This window comes from Megascapheus bottae, chromosome 16 (genome assembly GCF_031878675.1).
Source record: "Megascapheus bottae isolate mThoBot1 chromosome 16, mThoBot2.hap1, whole genome shotgun sequence".
Taxonomy (NCBI): domain Eukaryota; kingdom Metazoa; phylum Chordata; class Mammalia; order Rodentia; family Geomyidae; genus Megascapheus; species Megascapheus bottae.
The window spans coordinates 25,477,988-25,498,113 of NC_143524.1; the positions used below are offsets into that span (position 1 = coordinate 25,477,988).

The 20,126-nt window shown below is 34.6% G+C and overlaps 1 protein-coding gene across 4 annotated transcripts in view; it reads right to left on the minus strand.

Moving 5' to 3' along the window:
- Mettl15 (methyltransferase 15, mitochondrial 12S rRNA N4-cytidine) overlaps window positions 1-20,126 on the minus strand; it is a 116,156-nt gene that overhangs the window by 41,354 nt on the left and 54,676 nt on the right. The gene's annotated exons all lie outside the window — the stretch shown is intronic.

Genomic DNA, 20,126 nt, shown 5'->3' on the forward strand with positions numbered 1-20,126 from the left:
AATATGGTTATCACATTTTCAATAATTTGCCTTTCTGAGAAATTATAGGAATATAAAGTGTCTGATTTAATGTAAAAGTCATCAATGACATTTCATATTATATTTGTACTACTTAAAATCATTTAGTTTATAATTACAGCATATCTCAATTCAAATATCATTTCATTTGAAATACCTCATCTCTATTTAAATCTCATAAAAGTTAGAGTTGAAAACGTATATTCACATTTTCAGGGTGTTACAAAACTAATTTAAAAATTCCAATAGCTAATTCAAGTACCAGTTTTACATGTAATTAAAATAAAAATTTAGCTTTTTGGACATAAGCTATATCAATATTCAAACAGTGAGCACAAGTGACCAAAACTATAGTACGACAGTGCAGTTCTTGAAAATCATTCAACTTACAGACCTCACACATGTTTATTACTAAAATGTTTACTTAGAAGATGTGGGAATAGTATTCCATAACAAAGCATTGAATTCTTATTTCCTTGGCAAAAGTTAAAATTGACCAGAATTATAATAATGTAATTAATTCTAAGGATCATGTATTTTGATGTACAGCAAATAATATACATTTACTACTTGTTAGGGACTTTTCTAATCATTTAACATGATTATCATAGGATTAATCATCTTAATCCTATAACATATAAAAATTGAATTTAACTGTACCCTTAGTGTCTCAGTAACTTTCTATAACACCATCAAATCAAAATAAGTACCCAAAGGCTCTACTAAGTAGTTAGAGCCAAGTAATTGCCTTAGCAAACTAAAGTAGCTAATCAAAATGTGTATTATTTAAAAGGGCAATTTTTAAGTTTTTATTATTAATCACAATTGCTTAACAAAGGTAAAAGTATGCTTAATAGAAAATGTATAATCTTCAATCCTTGAAATTAAATTGAATATTACATTGATTTTCATTTGGTAGTTGTTCTTTTTCTATCAGAATCCTTGAAAAACAAGCTTTTAGAAATATAAAATAACTAATCTTACAACAAGGAACTATTTCACCAACAGACTGCAGTGAACCATAAGTATTGGGGAAATTCAACAGAAATGATGAATTAAATCACCAGTTCTTTAAGAAGACAAATCAATTTAGAAGGCATGTCATTCTTCAAAAGAGTAGCAAATGCCAAATGATTTTTTTATTTTTTGCCAGTCCTGGGGCTTGAACTCAGGGCCTGAGCATGGCCCTTGGGTTTTCTCAAGGCTAGGGTTCTACCATGTAAGCCACAGTATTACTTGCAGCTTTTTCTATGTATGTGGTACAGAGGAATTGAACTTGGGTCTTCTTGTGTACTAGGTAAGCACTCTACCACTAGTCCAATCTCCTGGCCACAATGCAAAATAATTTTATTTAAAAAAATCCCATTTTAACATGGTCTTAGAGATATAAACATAAATACCTAGACATAAAAATCTATGATGGGCTATATACTATATAGACATAATGTTTTATTACATAGATTGCTTAATTTTAATTATGTTCAAAAACCAAAGTGCCAGTGATTGTATATAGAGATTCCCTTCTTAAATACTTGTTTGTTAAACATGACATTTGAAATATGATGTAAAAATCAATGTTAATAAATTCTTTTTTAAAAAAATCCCATTTTACCAAATTAGTCAAAAAGACTTTAATGACAGAAATACATTGAAGCAAATATGATAACATATTTTTAGAAATTCTTTCCACTTGACTATTTTAATTACAACAAATACATATTTACCAAACTTCAATTGCTAAGGAAGACAAGGCATCACCAAAAGAAATTATGAAATTAATTCCAATCATATTGAAATCTTCATATCTAACTGAATACTATTTATTAAAAGTATAGTAAATACAAAGCTCTAATGATAAAGCTTGCTAAGGAAAGATGATACAAATATACACTTAATAACAGCTTAATACCAATTTTTGTTTAATTTTTTAATTATCTTAAATAGCTGTATACAGGAATTGTCATCTAACAAAGCAATTTATGAATATAATGCATCTTGCTAAGAATCTGATCTCTCCACTAATGAACTCCTGTAGGTTTTGGGCTATGGACCTATTTGGTAACCATTTGTTCTGTTCTTCTCCATGGAACAGCCTCAGAATTCTCTTACGACTCATGGAGAATTCAATGAAAATACTGATCAGATCGGCTCTAAGATATTCTGCCTAATTCCAAAAAAATGTTAATATTTATGCTGCTGTTAAATAGAGGACTATTGAAAGATAAACTGCTATTTTGTCTATCAAAACAAAAGACATCAATGAAAGTGAAAAGTAATAATGTAGGTAAACAAAAGTAAGACCAAAGGAAAGTACCACAGGACTGTATAATCTGATAAAAATATTTTTAGAGAAATTAATATTTTCATGCTTATTCTAAGTTATGATGGACAAAGCTTACACTTTGGAGCTTGCTCTTTAAAAATAATTTTCTTTTTTCTTTTGATTTTCATTTTAAATACAACTTATATTTAGGCTGTATTAATTTAATTCAAAAACAAATTTCAAGCACTGAGAATACCCAAGTAAACTAGACGTCATTTTTGTCACTGAACATTTCATACTTCAGAGAAAAGATTACATGAGGTTTGAAAGGAAATCTATATAGTCCAATGTATAGTAACAGAAAAATTTAAACATGACTAGCTAAAACCAATTGACAAATGAGTATATGCTAAAAACATGTAAAAGTATGCATCGTTCATATCAAATGCCTGTTTCCGACTGTCTCAAATTTCTAGTCAAGATTACAATCTTAAACACAGTCTTACTGATAGTATTTAATGACCCCCTTCTTTTCCAGCTTCTCTGCTTCTTCCTTGGCCCCCCTTGGGACTATTCTCAACATAGTAGCCAGAGAAATGCTTTTAAAACAAGTCAGATAATATCACCCAGTGCTCACACTCACAGTGCCTAACGATTTCATTTTGAATTTAAACCAAAACTCTTTCAATGACCTGCAGAACTCTACATGGATTGCTACTTGAACAAGACTACCCCTTTCCCACTCATTAGCTTTCTGACATTATCTCTTACTTGCTCACTTGTTTAGTAAATTGCTAACTTGCTTTCTTCTTTTCCTATGAACACCCCAGACAAGTATGAGATAACTTCATGCCTTCATTGCTGCGCTGGCATTTCTTTTCTGGCATGCTATCTTTTCAGATCCAACTCATACTAATTCCTTACCTGTTCCAAGATTGCTATTTATGCTACTAAAAACTGTAAATAATTTTGTCTGCACACTACCCTCTAATTCACAGTCCCAGTCTAATTTTGCTGTGCTTTGTTTTCTATAGCAGATCACACTTTTTCATGTATTGATAATCTAAGTATCAAAAAAGTACCTAGGAAGTAGCACTGTGGTTCAAAGTGGTAGAAGGCTAGCCCTGAGAGAAAAGACAGAGCCAAAGCCCTGAGTTCAAGCCCCACAACCAACTGAAAATCAAACAACAACAAAAATAACCAGAGATGTTTAATACATGTTAATAAATGAACTTTTTCCTAGAGTAAAATAGGATTAAAAATCTTTCATTTCTGATAATCAAATATTGTTAAATAATTGGATTTCCCCTCTAATATTTTTTGCTTTTCTCTTTTTTCTTTTTTGTCAAATCAGTCAGTAAGCAGGATTCTTCATTAATTTCCCAATGAGGTTTATTTTTATTCGTATTTCTTCAACTGCTTCCCCAATTTTGCCTGTTTTCGTGTCCTGTCATCCTTTATTCCCACTATTTCTGATATAAATTTCTGATGTGAAAAATAAACAACAACACAAATGAAACAAAGAAAGAGAAATTTGTTTAAAGTAACAAGTGGGTAGGGTCTAAATCTGAAAAACCCAAAGTTAAAACTTATATCAACACAACAATACAGATCAACTGATCTCTGGGTTTTTGCTTTGATAAGAAGTAGGAATACAAGCACTATCTACATTGCACATAATCAGTGTGAAAATACAATGAAATAAATGAACTTGTTGAATTTTCATAAAAAATTGAGATATTATTCTTCTATAGCTATGCCTTTAAGTCTAATTCATGTCAACAACATTTTTTAATTTTTAAAATTATTTCTCTTTAAAGTTATTCTGCCAGGGTCAGTGGCTCATGCTTGTAATCCTAGCCACTCAGGAAGCTGAGATCTGTGATCGAGGTTCAAAGCCAGCCCAGGCACAAAAGAACATGAGACTCTTACCATCAATTAATCATTAGAAAATGTAAAGTGAAGCTGTGACTCAAGGAGTGGGGTGGTAGCCTTGAGATGAAGAGCTCAGGGACAGCACCCAGGCCCAGAGTTCTTAATAATTCATAAATCTTTGTAGAACATTGTATGTAATTTCATGTTACCTAAAACAAAGCTCATTCATTTTACTCAATGTATGTTTATGGCCAACTGCATAAAAACAAAAGTTTTGCCATTTGGTTAAGTGCAAAGCAGACAAGCAAATCAGGAGATAAATGAATGTGGTAGGTAAGTAAGAATAGTGACTGAAAGTATTTTAAAGCATTTCTGTCCTTGAGTTAAAAAGCATGTGAATTTAATTTATTTGCATTGTATTTTATAGGTTTCTATAGAAAGGCACATATAGCAGATAGCATGGTCCTGAAAATTCTCAGGAAACAAAAATAAAGTATAACTTTGTAGCTGCATTAAGTCTTTTTACAGTGTCAACAGATTTCTCCCTTAAGTACAGAAGTTGAATGCTAACGTGTCTTTCTGCCTTGCTTGATAGATAAGAAAACAGTTGATAGATAAGAAAGCTAGGCCTGGAGTTTGGTTTAGGAGCAGAGTGCTTGCCTAGCATGGACAAAGACCAAGGTTCAATTCCTCAGTACCACATACACAGAAAAAGCTGGAGGTGGTGCTGTGGCTCAAGTGGTGGCGCTCTAGCTTTGAGAAAGCTTATGGACAGTAATCAGGCCCTGAGTTCAAGCCCCAGGATTGGCCAAAAAAAAACCCAAAACAGTTTCAGAAAGCTTCACATCATATCAAATTAACACTGGTTGAGTGGATGTACAGATTTATTTAGTTTAACGACACTCTAGTAAAGTCTATAAAATAGCCAAATATTCCAGCACAGCTTTATGTAAAATTTAGTAACTTGTACCCATAGTTCCAGCTACATAAGAGGCTGATGGAAAAGAGTCCAAGAGTTCAAGATCACCTTGGGAAATATAGGGAGGAATCCATTTCAAAGACAAAATAGCATTTATAATTGTATCATTTATAATGCAGTAAATAACAGGCACCTCCTTGTCAATTTTAATTGCTGTGTGTTCATAGATTCCTTTACTCATTCAATAAAAGACATTTATTGACACCTTAGAGTCAAACAGTATTTTAAGTATTGGATCTGTGAGAGTAAATGAAACTCAATTTCTATTTCCGAGGGCAGCATAGCCTCTGGAAGAGGAAGTAGTTAGAATAGTTAAAACATAGCCGAGGTTAGGATGAAACAAAAAAGTAGGCATGCTAGAAACAGCTGGACCTTTTGAGCCACACCTCCAGTTAATATACATCGAAAGAAATAATTACTAGTCAAAAGACAATCAAGGAAGGAAAGAAAAATCTTTGCTAGCTATTTAATAAACAAATGATTAATATTCAGAAAAATCTAACAGCAAAATAATAAACCAATAATAAATTACTTAATCAGTATAAATATTCCTCAAAAAACTAATAACCCTACTTTATGACCTTTATATATAGCTTACCTAATCTAAATCTACATCTATATATTCATATCTTAATCTAATCTATGTGTAACTATATATCTATACAAATACATATGTCATCAATTTTTAGATAGGTTTTAAAACTCTGAGAATATTTAGGAAATGAGTATACACAGAAAAGAGACTTGTGGGATGGGGTCTGAAGAACAAATATTAGTGCAAAGGAACAGGTAAGCTATATAGGACTTTTTTAAAATCAAAGAATTCAAATAAAGGAAAGAGGAGGCAGTCAACTCTATTACAAAATGTTAACAGTTTATTTAATATAAGGAATGAAGGCACTGGGAGTGTGGTCTGGTGGTAAAGTGCTCACCTAGCATGCAAGAAGCCCTGGGTTAGATTCCTGGGTACCACATACATAGTACAAAAGCTAGAAGTGGTGCTATGGCTAAAAGGCAAAGAGATCCAGCCTTCAAAAAGCCCAAGGACAGTTGCCAGGCCCTGAGTTCAAGCCCCAGGATTGGCAAAAAGAAAAAAAAAAGGAATGAAAACTGACATAAGAGTTTGGCATTTGGGTATCAATGGAATCTTTGCCTTTTAAAAAAGAAACTTGATAGAACAGATGAGGCATTGAGAACCTTACCTAGGTTATCCAAGAGGAAAAAATTCATAACATTGTACAGACAAATGATGGAGAAACTATAAACTGGCGGTAATAATACTCACCAAACATGTGTTTGTACTTTAATGTTAACTGGATGCCTGACTAAATAAACAGCAACAGAAGCAAAGGCTATAGTAACAACAATTACCATTTAGTTAAATATAGATTTATTTTCTTCCTTAAACCTCAGTCATTATAAACAAGATTAGCTGAACAAGAGAGACAGTAATGAGCTTAAAGTTAAATAATCAATAAGAGGAAAAGGTAAAAGTCATTATATTCAAAAGAAGCATTTTCCTTTAAATTAAAACCCCAAATTTATTCACCACAGTGTATTAATATTTATATATCAAAAAAGAGAATCAGGAGATCCTTTGTTTTAGATGGATCAAAAAATTCAATATTAAAATATGATGACTTACATAAAATAAATTATTTTTCTGTTCTTTGCATTATGATTATTTCAATGCATTTTATTACTGTTGTAAAGATGATGTGGCCTGATGGTAGAGTGACACCTAGCATGCATGAAGCCCTGAGTTCAATTCCTCGGTACCAAATACACAGAAAAAGCTGAAAGGGGTGCTGTGGCTCAAGTGGTAGAATACTAGCCTTGAGAAAAACTAAGGGCAGTGCTCAGGCCCTGAGTTCTAGCTCCCAGACTGGCAAAAAAAGATGATGTACAGAGACATTACAGTTATATAAGTCAGGTAGTGAGTACATTTCTTTTTGAACCAGGTCACTCACTTTATCCCAGTTTTTCTCTCCTTTCCCTACCCACATTTTGTATAGTTCATTAAAACTATTTTAGCTCTTACTTCATTAGTCACTTAGTAAATATACTGTCTTAACCAGAAACAGCTACACAGCTGTCTCATACCTGTAATCCTAGATTCTCAGAAGGCTTGGATTCGAAGATCATAGTTTGAAGCCAGCTCAAGCAGATAAAGTTCATGAGACTCTTTTTTTTTTTTTGCCAATCTGGCCTTCAGCTCAGGGCCTGAGCACTGTCCTTGGACTTTCTCAAGGCTACAGTTCTACCACTTGAGCCTCAGCACCACTTCCAGCCTTTTTCTATGTATGTGGTACTGAGGAATCGAACCCAGGTCTTCGTGCATGCTAGGCAAGCACTCTACTAGTAGGCCAAACTCCGGACCCCTCCATGAGTTTCTTATCCCCACCTAACCACAAAAAGCCAGAAGGGGAGCTGTAGCTAAAGTGCCAGAGTACTAGCTTTGATTTAAAAAAGCTTAGGGACAACATCGAAGCCCTGAATCCAAACCACAGGAGCTACACAGACACACACACAGACACACACACAGACACACACACACACACACACACACACACACACACACACACACACAAAATCAGATACAATGGAGAAATACTGGTTTATATGATATTATGTCCCAGTTGGACATTTACATTCACTGCATCTGAAAATGCATCTTAAAGTAACTCACAAGCATTGTGAAGGCTGAGTGCAGTGGCTCACTCTAATGCCAGCTATTTTGGAGGTGGTGAGAAGATCACAGTTCAGGGCCAGCAGGGACAAAAAGTTAACAAGACTTTATGTCAAGCAACAACTGTCCATGATAATTTCAGCTACAAGAAAGAGGTAGGAGGATCATGTTCTGAAGGGAAGAACAAGTAAAAGCATGAGGCACTATCTAAGAGATCTAAGTAAAAAAGACTGGTGTCATAGCAAACTATGTACCAAAAAAAATTAAAAGAAAAAATTAAATTACATCAGATGTAACTTCAAATTGTGAAGTATTTAGACTTATTAAGGGTATATTAAGACTAATTTGGGTTTCTATTTCATTTTCTTGCTTACATGTACTCTTCGAAGGTCTAAACTCAGGTTAGCTCTTATTCCAAATTTTCCCCATAGGTCACATGTTGCTACATTAATAAGAGGGGGAAAAATGGGTCAAGCCCTGTTAGATATTCAGAGTGTGGGTGGAAATTCTTTGATGAAATTTCTGGGGATGCCTCTAACAAGGGAATAGCTGTTGAGATTCTAGAAGAGAAAGGAAAAAAATATGTCAGTAGCAATATTTCTTAAAATTTAACTCTTTCAACACCCACTTTTCAAAAAAGGTTAGAAAGGTTCCTGAAGTGTAGAAATTAACCAATACATACCATTGCAATGTTTTAGTGAAGAAAATCCATGCTGAACCTACACATTGCACACAACTGCATAATTGTTATAATGGCACTTTATTTAAATAATATAGAGGTAATTCCTCATGTCACAAAAGTCTATTTTCTTAAATCCTAACACTTCTGGGTCCTGACTCTTATAAGCCTCTTTTTTCATATATTTTTATTGTAATTAATAGAAGGGTTACATTATATTCGCCAGCTAGAAGATGCATTAATTCACATACAGTGATATCCTTTCACATGTCTTGGTCCCCATTTCCCTCCCCCCTACCCCACCCCTCATCTTGTTTTCCCCCCTTCCCTATCCAATTTCAAATAACCAAATACAAATATATCCAATATATCAGATAACAAAGTGAAATACTATAACAATATGATATAACCAAGGGACAGCAAAAGAGAGGAGAGATAACATAGTACATTAAGGACAACAATCACTCATTATATGGCTTTTGTTTCTATATCCTAGAGGTTCTTTCATTTAGCGTCCTACTATATGGCCTTATGTATCTAGGTTTTGCTCTATTGCTAATCTCTGCTAGTAGAGCCCAAGGTTTCTACTGATTATGATAAATGAGGGAAACCATTGAGCCTATGTTCCTTTGAGTCTGTATAAGCCTCTTTTTTAAACATTTGTTTGACATCTGTGTTTCCTGATACAGTAAGAAGGGATATTATGTTGATCTCTTTATGTAACTATATTTCAAAACTATGGTATAATATATGCCCTGAAATATAATATCTTGAATTGAATTAGCAGAGTAGCAGTGTTGAGAGAAAACATGAGTATAAAATCAAAAAATTTAAATTTAAATATGGTCCCATCCTATTCTTAGTATTTCCCAGCAAGGATAATTGGCTACTTAGTCTCACAAAGAAAATGAGCTCACTTACAGAACCAAAACTACCTATGCAAGGCTGTGTTTCCATAGAGCAAGCACTAAAGTGATGTTCAGCTGGGCAATTAAAAACTTGGATGCATGTGCTTAGGAAAGGAGAGTAATAAAACAATAAAGTGAACAATTTAACCAAGCAATCATTTGTTTCAGGTTTACTTTAAACATCAGACAAAAAATTGGAGTGTTACATTATTTTTTCCTTATGTAATACCTTTTTGTTTTTTTGGTGTGTTGTGTGTGTGTGTGTGTGTGTGTGTGATTCAAGTATATTCTTAAACTCTTCTCATTGTTTTCAAAAAAGTTGGAGTGGAAAGCACAGATGATTATATATGTAATTATAGCAAACTCATTGTGACTTAATTAGCTTATGATGTTAGAGAAACTACAAGTATTGTTTTCATTCTTTTAATAACTTAGAAAACCAAATATAAAAGTTCCACTAAAACGCTCTCATATATAATAAAATATGCCTTAAAATATGCCCAAGATAAAATAAAATGAAATCTTTCTAGGTATAGCTATTCGAGTGCTAGGACAGCTGCTATTCTTATCCTGTACCATATGGATATATTTAAATGACGTAGGCAATAAAAATGGATTATCTCAACTTTGTGAAGGAGTAATTCAGTTCTCATGGTTATAATATAAATATCATTTGCATTTCAAATATGGATAATTTATATTTGTAAACGTTTAAGCCAAATATTCTAAGAATAAATTTATAACACTAATTGGAAACAGGTGTAGGGATGTTAATGCATAGGTCTGTGTTTGAAATTGTTTTTGTTAGAAAATAAAACGACGTTATTGAAGTAAACAAAGAATGTGACTCCATGCTATTAACAAATAATCAGCTATAATGTCTACACATAATAAAGATGACTCAGGAATCAGACTTACAGAAACTTCAGACTTTAAGGAGTTAAAAATTAAACTGGGGGGCCGGGAGTTTGGCCTAGAGGTACAGTGCTTGCCTAGCATGCACGAAAACCCTAGTTCGATTCCAGCAGAGTCAGTTTCTAGTGAAGGCATATTTTCTACTTGAAGACTTATTGTGACCTACATGAAAGGGTCAAAGGTTGTATCGTCACTTGATAGAAGTATAAGAGAGGTTACCTTTGTAAGGGCACTAAGCTTGTCTTTGAGAGCTTTAAAATTTTCACTTAATCATAGTGTGCAAAAGGCTCCTCTTGACCTGGAGTTTGGCCTAGTGGTAGAGTGCTTGCCAGAAGTGGTGCTGAGGCTCATGTGGTAAAGCTGTAGCCTTGAGAAAGTCCAAGGACAGTGCTCAGGCCCTGAGTTCAAGCCCAGGACTGGCAAAAAAACAAAAACAAGTGTGACCATGTCATTTTTTGTTTGTTTGTTTCAAATACTTTGTTGCCTTCCCATAGCTTGGAAGAGAACAAAAGACTTCTTGTAGGATCTTTAGTGATCTGATCTGAGTTCATCTTTTAAGCCACTTTTCTCCTGCATTATTATTCTTACAATTCTTACATCTCGAACATAGTCTTTGTTTCTTTTCTAAGAACTCTGAATATTCTATTCTCAAAATATCATGTTTTCATTTGTTTTGCCATCCCTCCCTCCTTTACAAGCCAAGAGTTACTCATCTTTTAGGTCATGACTTGCAAATACATACTTTGGAAATCTTCCCAGATGTTCGAGACTGTATTGTAATGTCATAGTCTTCTTCAGGTATATTTCATTTACTAGTAGTCATGATCAAAACTGTAATTACATAAGCAATTACAAAAGAATCTGCTAATTCTTTCTTTTTTTTGGTTGGTCTTGGGGCTTGACCTGGGCCTGGGCTTTGTACCTAAGCTCTTCAGCTCAAGGCTACCACCCTACCCTGGAGCTAAGTCCCACTTCCCGTTTTCTAGAAGTCAATTGGAGAACAAAGATATGGAACCAACGTAGATGTCCCTCAGTTGATGAGTGGATCAACAAGTTGTGGTATTTGTACACAATGGAATTCTATGCTACTGTCAGAAAAAAACGACATCGACCCATTTGTTAGGAAATGGAAAGACTTAGAAAAAATCATATTAAGTGAAGTAAGCCAGACTCAAAGGAACTTAGGCTCAATGGTTTCCCTCATTTGTCATAATCAGTAGAAACCTTGGGCTCTACTAGCAGAGATTTGCAATAGAGCAAAACCTTGATACATAAGGCCATATAGTATGAAGCTAATTGAAAGGAACTCCAGGATATTGAAACAAAAGCCATATAACAAACGACTGTTGTCCTTAATGTACTATGTTCTCTCATCTCCTTTGCTGTCCCTTGGGTATCTCATATTGTTACAGTATCTCACTTTGTTATCTGATATATTGAATTTATTTGTATTTGGTTATTTGAAATTTGATAGGGAAGGGGGGAAAACCAAGACGGGGGTAGAGGGTGGGTGAGGGGGAGGGTAATGGGTACCAAGACATGTGAAAGGGTATCAGTGTATGTGAATTAATGCACCTTCTATCTGGCAAATATCCTGTAACCCTTTTATTAATTACAATAAAAAATATTTAAAAAATATACAGGAGGCCCTGCAATCAATCACATAGCATCAACAAATAAATATCTCCTCTAATGAAAGGAGATAGCTGCACATTTTAAATCTCTACTAATGATCTCTTTGTTGCAGCTCTTGGTTGTTCTAAGGTCAAGCAAATTATTTTAAAAGAGTGTTATATTTACTAAAAAATCAATTGTGTGAATTTGATATCAAATTTAACTTTCTTTCAAATAAACATATCTAACTCGAAGTAATATAAAGTATGTACTCATGCTAAATTTAAACTAAATTTTTCCCATTAAGAAAAATATTGGTCCCTTAAAATTCATGTACAAATTATGACTTTGCTTTTGTAATTTTTCTTGGCCAAGTTACTGGAACAGATTAATAAAAGGTCACCTTTTGTAGGAAAAAAAAAAGAATCTTAGGGTTTTTTTTGCCCAGGCTGACTTTGAACCTTGATTCTTAGATTTCAGCTGCCTGAGTAGCTAGGATAACAGGCCTGAGCCACCATGCCTGGCTCAATTTTCATTTTAAGCTTAGTGAAAACATTGACTTAATCCTTCTGGAACTCTCAAAATAGAACTGGCAAACTCCTTGAAGATAATCTAATGTTTATTGGACAAACATAAATTCGGCAGTCCTTGAAGCTGTTAGGTAAACCAGAGTCAAGTATTTTTATATTAACCATAAATAACTTTTCCTGGGAAAAGCTTATATTTAAGAAAATTCAAGGGAAGCAAATAAAATTCTGGTACTGGAATTTTGTATTATCAAAACCACGGAGAAAGTGATAGTACATGATCAATAGTCTGAAAAAGTCTTATAAAATTTCCATATCATTTTTTCATACTTGTTTATGATCATGGAAATTCTCTTAGTTTCATGGAGAAAAGCACACATGCCATCCTATGGTTAGTAAGATTGACAACACTGTCTCCTATATCTTATCCTGGAAGTCTAAAAACTATGAGAACGAAAGTTGTTTAAAATAGTATTTTCTTTTTTCTTTTCTTTTATTTTCTGGGTGATGTATTTTCTTTTACATAACATTAAAAGTGACTTTGGAGCCAAAATTCTTTGGATTAACTGTTCACTTTCTATAGCATGTAATAACAAATGTTTTTAGTTTAAATAAACTTTAGAATGGTTGAAAGAACACATGAAGCAAATTTGAAGTACTGAGTTCTACATTTACCTTTATTATTGCTTCTGGTGTAAATGTGACAAAATTGAAAAAATACAGCTTAGTAAAAAGGTAAATCCTAAAGAACAGACTACACAATTTTTGAGGTTTTAGGAGTAATTTTGAATACATTACAATATAGACCTATATAGTCGCAATGCTTATTTACATGACTACTGAGTAAATTTGAATAAAGATGGAAGCTAGAGCAACAAGGGGTCCAATCTCAATCCCACATCCCCCCAAAAATCAACTATCAATTGTCCAGTTATAATTATTCATAATTGGGTAAAAAACAAAAATGTGGAAATTAGTATGACCTTAATGCATATTATATGGAATCAAACAAAAATTACATTTACAGATGAAAAGAAGGCTGAAGGGTATCTTTCAAGTAGTACAGTACCTGCTAGAAAGTGTAATGTCCGGGGTTCAGCCCCAGTAACAAAGAAGGAAGGGAGGGAGGGAGAAAGACAGGGAGGGATGGAAGAAGGTCTTTCATTGACCACACTGTCTCCTTCTCTATGGCTATCACAGTGTCCAGTGGAAAAGATGCTTTAGTACCTAGAGTTTCTACAGGTTAATCTGGCATCTCAAGATATTTTCTAGAATATTCACCATAGTCTTACCTCATAGGAGACAGGAAAACTACAGGAATACTGCATAGCTAGACCACTGAAATTAGGTAGAATGAAATTTGGTGACAGTTTGGTATACTTGCTAACAGTGGTACTCAACCTTAGATACTAGTGTACTCATGAAGTTCTCCTTAGAAGAGATGGGAAGTGCTATCCACCTCTAGATAGTCTGTTTCCAGGCAAAGCAACAGACTCCATAATGGGGCCCAGACTAGAGAAGATATTCTTTGAAATATGGCATATACTGCAACTACCATAACTAGGAGCTTGATCAGTTCTGCAACGTATTAGCATAACCTCCAAGTCAATTATAGATCCTCAGACAAAGTAAAACAGAGATAAACCATAACCAAGAATTTCTAATGAGCAGTAAGAATGTTCCAGTCATCCATATCCAATACCCACTTAACCTCAAAGCTCCTCCTGTATACCTGACTAACATTCAATAACAGGACCATGTGGTCAAGGAATAAATATACCCTGTCACTGGGCCTGGCTTCATCAGAACAGAGGTTATTTCGATGCCCATAGATTAGCTCACGTAGCACACAGCAAAGCTACTTGAGAATTTTGCTGGATAGTAGAGTATGGCCAGCTGCTTTATTGGAACTCAATGCAACAGCAGTAATTTGGCTACCTGGAAAATCTAAAATGAAGGTCATTGCTAACTGGTCCATCAAAAATAACAGGATGCACAAGCTAGGAAAACCTTTTTCCTACCAAACACCTCACTCCAGTTAGAATGGCCAGGATGAGGAAAACGAATAGTAACAAATGCTGGAGAGGATGTGGCCAGGAGGGATCACTACCACACTGTTGGTGGGAGTGCAAATTCATTCAACCACTATGGAAAGCAGTACGGCAGTGCCTCAAAAGGCTAAACACAGAACTCCCCTATGACCCAGCAATTCCACTACTTGGCATTTACCCAACCATCCAGAATCTAGGGCATACTAAATCCACTAGCACAACAATGTTCATTGCAGCGTTATTCACCATAGCAAAGATATGGAACCAACCTAGATGTCCTTCAGTTGATGAGTGGATCAACCAGTTGTGGTATTTGTACACAATGGAATTCTATGCTGCTGTCAGAAAAAACGACATCGACCCATTTGTTAGGAATGGAAAGACTTAGAAAAAAATCATATTAAGTGAAGTAAGCCAGACTCAAAGGAACTTAGGCTCAATGGTTTCCCTCATTTGTCATAATCAGTAGAAACCTTGGGCTCTACTAGCAGTGATCTGCAATAGAGCAAAACCTTGATACATAAGGCCATATAGTATGAAGCTAATTGAAAGGACCTCCAGGATATTGAAACAAAAGCCATATAATGAATGATTGTTGTCCTTAATGTACTATGTTATCTCTCATCTCCTTTGCTGTCCCTTAGGTATCTCATATTGTTACAGTATCTCACTTTGTTATCTGATATGTTGAATTTATTTGTATTTGGTTATTTGAAATTTGATAGGGAAGGGGGGAAAACCAAGAAGGGGGAGGGGGGTGGGTAATGGGTTCCAAGACATGTGAAAGGGTATCAGTGTATGTGAATTAATGCACCTTCTATCTGGCAAATATCATGTAACCCTTCTCTTAATTACAATAAAAAATGTAAAAAAAAAAACAGAAAGTTTTTCTTTGCAAACAAGAAAATACAGACATGGAAAGCCAGGGTTACAAAGACATTTCAAATAATAGTAATAATAATAATAATAAAGCTCCAATAATATTCCATAAAAAAGGGAGATCCAGAAAATAATTTTTTTTTTTTTTTTGCCAGTCCTGGGCTTGAGCTCAGGGCCTGAGCACTGTCCTTGGACTTTCTCAAGGCTAGAGCTCTACCACTTGAGCCTCAGCACCACTTCCGGCTCTTTTCTATGTATGTGGTACCCAGGAATCGAACCCGGGTCTTCGTGCATGCTAGGCAAGCACTTTAACCACTAGGCCAAACTCCCGGCACCAGAAAATAATTTTAAAAGAATTCAGAATAATCCAAATTAAGGTTTCTGATCATCATGTATATACAGCTAAAATAACTAAAGATTAGAATTATACATGAATAACATAAGTTTGACAGGACCAAATAAGACACAATTAGAAATCTTAAATATGAAGACACAATGGCTAAAATGAAAAATTTCATGAGAATCTCAACACCTACACCAATTAAGTGGAAGAATGGATCAGTGGATTCAAAGACGTAGCAATTGAAATTATTAGAGAAGCAAAAAGAAAAACTAATGCAGAAATTAAGAGACATAATTAACATGTTAAGGCATGTATTCAAGGGGGAAAGGCATAAAAGATGGCAGAAAGCATGTGTAACAAAGTCATTGACTTAAAATTCCCTTAATATGAGAATAAAATAATATACAGTATGTCTAAAATGTGCAGTAGCTACCAAACAAATTTAACCCCCCAAAAGGAGATCACTAATACACATAATGGTAAAATTATTGGAAAAAAAACTCCAAGAGAGATACAAGAAATATACAGAACATATTTTAATATGCCTACCAGAAAACTTCTCATCAAAAGTGCTAAGCCAAGCTTGATATCTTTGATATGTGGCTATTAGATCCAGACAGTACAAGAACGAGGACTCAATATTTGTGTACCAAATGCTATGGACATGGTATTGGAAATATAAATACAACTACATAGACGTAAAAATTTATGACTCTATAGACATAATGTTTTACTAAATAGATTAATATGTATCTATGACAAACAAATCCTCAGCCTAATTTTAATTATGTTCTAAAATCTAAGTGCCAGTGATTGTATATAGAGATGCCCTTCTTGAATACTTGTTTACTAAACACATTATTTGAAATATGATAGAAAAATCAACATTAATAAATTCTTTAAAAAATGCTGGAAATTAAAATTGCTTCAGAAAAGAAAATGAAAGCCTACTTTACAGAATATCCGAATAAATTTCTTTAAAATGAAACAAAATATAATTGATAATGCAAATCCTGAAAAAGTAGAAAATGCAATGACATAAGTAGCAAACACCTATGATTATAACAGTGGATTAAATTTAGTCCTGTACTGCAAGGGCTATGGAACAACACTGTTAATGGTAGCTACAGCTAACACAGTCAAGGGACAAATGTAACAAATGTAAATTCTAACATAAAAATGTGGTGCAAAAGCCAGGTGTGGTGGTTCACGCCTGAAATCCTAGCTACTTAGGAGGCTGAGATCTGAGGAGCAAGGTTCAAAGCCAGCCCAAGCACAAAAGGACCTGAGATTCTTATCTCCCAATTAACCCCTAGAAAATAGAATTGGGGCTTGACTTAAGGGTAGGGCTTGGTTCAGTGTGGTGGGAGTAATGAGATGGTAACATACAAATTTGTAACCCCATTCAGATGGGAATACTTCACAAGAGAAATGAAGAAAATAATGATCCATTGACAAATACACCTAAAATTTCATAAAAGATTTAAGGATAAATTCAACAATAAAAGTTATGGTTCCAATATATTTTTAAGAAAAAAAGTGTAATTTTACTAAAGGGCATTTGACAAGGTCTGAACACACAGGAGGACATATTTCCTTGAGTTGAAGGAATTAACCTTATTCAAAAAGTCAGAAACAGTCAGCTACAAAAAGGAATGTAGGAGATGAAAAAAAAAATGTTTTTGTTTAAGGCACTACGCCTGGCTGGCTCATATATTTTATCTGCTTAAAGAGGCATTTTGTTCCCTTTGCTCTTTTGATAACTGAATCTACAATTTTCCACACGTGAGGTCCCAAATTCATTTGAGGGATTATACCATCCTGTCTGCATTAGATGCTCTTCATATACTGACCTGTGTCTAATGTAGACCTCCCAGTGACACTTCCACTAAGTTTCTGTACACTACACAGCTTCTGGAAGGCACATTTCACATGGTATTTCTGTTTACAGTACTTAACAGCTACTGACTACCAATTAATGCTTGTTACATAAAGTAAATAAGATGACAGCCAACCATTTAATAATTTTCAGCACATAAGCAGTACTCCCACTTCTTGTGTTCATGTTCAACAGGGAATCTCTCATCTTCCTGGTTATAAAAAGTTATAGACCAAATTCATCTACCTGTCTTGACTATAAAATTATGATAAAAAATTATTCTGGTTGAACTGCCTCTTAGGTTAGTCTAACTGTTCATACAAAGTGAAAATAACCACTCAATTACAAAAAGATAATTCATACTCAAGCTTTAAAAGTGCCACTATTGCCAGGTGCAGTGGCTCATGCCTGTAATCCTAGCTACTCAGGAGGCTGAGATCTGTGGATAGCAGTTCAAAGCCAGCCCCGGCAAGGCAATACAAAACCCATGGACTCTTATCTCCAATTAATCACTAGAAAACAAGAAGTGGGGCTGTGGCTCAAGGGTAGGGCAGTAGCCTTAAGCTGAAGAGCTCAGGGACAGCGCCCAGGCTAGAGTTCAAGGCCCATAACCCTCCCTGCCCCCCCCCCACCAAAAAAGTACCAATATTAAGACACAATCACTGTTGGCATTGTGGATTTATGTTTTTAGTTATTCTCTCCTGTGTATTTATTCTGTGTTTGTACATTAGTATACACTTTTGTGCATGTATATACATGCATGTGTATATTATAATCATGAATTATAAATATTATTCATTTTATGTGTGTATTATAAGTGTACATGTTATAAACTTTTAAAATAGATTTTTTTCTCTTTCTGGTGTATGCTGTCAACTATACCTGTCCTAATAAAAGAATGAGATTTTCTTAGAAAAAAGTTTTCATTTAATGAGAAGCCAGCACATTATTAATAAATAGTATAGACACGCTATATTTCAGATTTGTAGAAAATAAGATAGATATTTAACTTGGTGTCCATAAAACTCTGTGACTGTCCAAACAACAGCTTAAATACTTCTTTACAATTTTATTGGGGGGCCAGAAGTTTGGCCTAGTGGTAGAGTGCTTGCCCAGCATGCACGAAGACCTGGGTTTGATTCTTTGGTACTACATACATACAAAAAAGCCAGAAGTGATGCTGAGGCTCAAGTGGTAGAGCTCTAGCTTTGAGAAAGTCCAAGGGCAATGCTCAGGCCTTGAGCTCAAGCCCAGGACCGGCAAAAAAAAAAACCACAATTTTATTGGGAAAACATATCTTATTCATAAGGTTTGCAGAAATTCTGGAACCTTAAGAAATTGAAAAGACTTTTGCATTAGTATTTTCTTCTTACTTTTATTCCTAGACTAAACTTATTCATAGTCATACTTTGGCTACTTTAGCAGAGATCATTTAACTGTTGGGTAAGGACAACTAGCAAAAAGGTAGTTCAATAAAAAATATTTTGGTGGTATTGGGACTTGAACTCAAGACATCGAGCTTGGTAGTGGTGATGTGGCTCAAAGTGGTGTGGCATCAGCCTGGAGTTGAATAGCTCAGCTCCTAGACCCAGAGTTCAAGCCTTACCACCAACAAAAAAGTAAAAATAAAAAAGACTACAAGCTGGCTGAGCAAGCACTCTATTACTGAGCCATGCTTCCAGATCTTTTTTGTCTTGGTTATTTTTGCAGTGGGTTCTCACTTCTTGTCCTTGCTGTGTTTAGATGGCAATCTGTATGTTAGACTTCCTATTGTAAATGGAATTACTGGCACCTGTGCCACCCACTTAGCTTCTTCCAATTCAGATGAGAGTCTCAAAAACATTTTTGCTTAGTGTTGCCTAGCACTTCAATCCTCTTCATATTCAACTCCCAAGCAATTAGGATTTACAGGCATGAGCAATGGGAAGTTCAAACATAACAAATATAAGCTCCAGAGCATGAGAGAGAGGAAAAAATTCTCATTACTGACAACTGCTATTTACCTATTTGCAGACTGTCATCTTAGCTCCAAGACAGTTTTCTCTATTACAATGTTTTCAACAATGTATTATTTAGACTTTACTGTCTAATTAAAACTTTCTCTTAAGGCAGATTGCTCACCAAAGCAGTTTTTTATTGTATATTGATATCCACTAATTACAACAGGATAAATCGTTATAAATTCCTTGTAAATTTTAGAAAGAATTCAGAGACAACAAGTGCATTATTTTCATACAAATGGCTTTGCGAGGTCTAAAGAGGTCTCACATCATTAATTAATCTGCTAAATACTTGCAAAGTAACTCATGCCAGTTCCTGGAGAAAGCATCATGCTATATTGTTTTATTTTTTCTGGTGACTTTGATCTCCTACTCTAGAAATCTTTCCTCAGCTTAATGAGTAAGGCGCATGCCACCACACCTAAATAAAAATTATATGGCGTAAAGGGATTGAGGCAGGAATATAGGATCAAAGTATTCTATATGTTTGTATAAAACTATAACAAC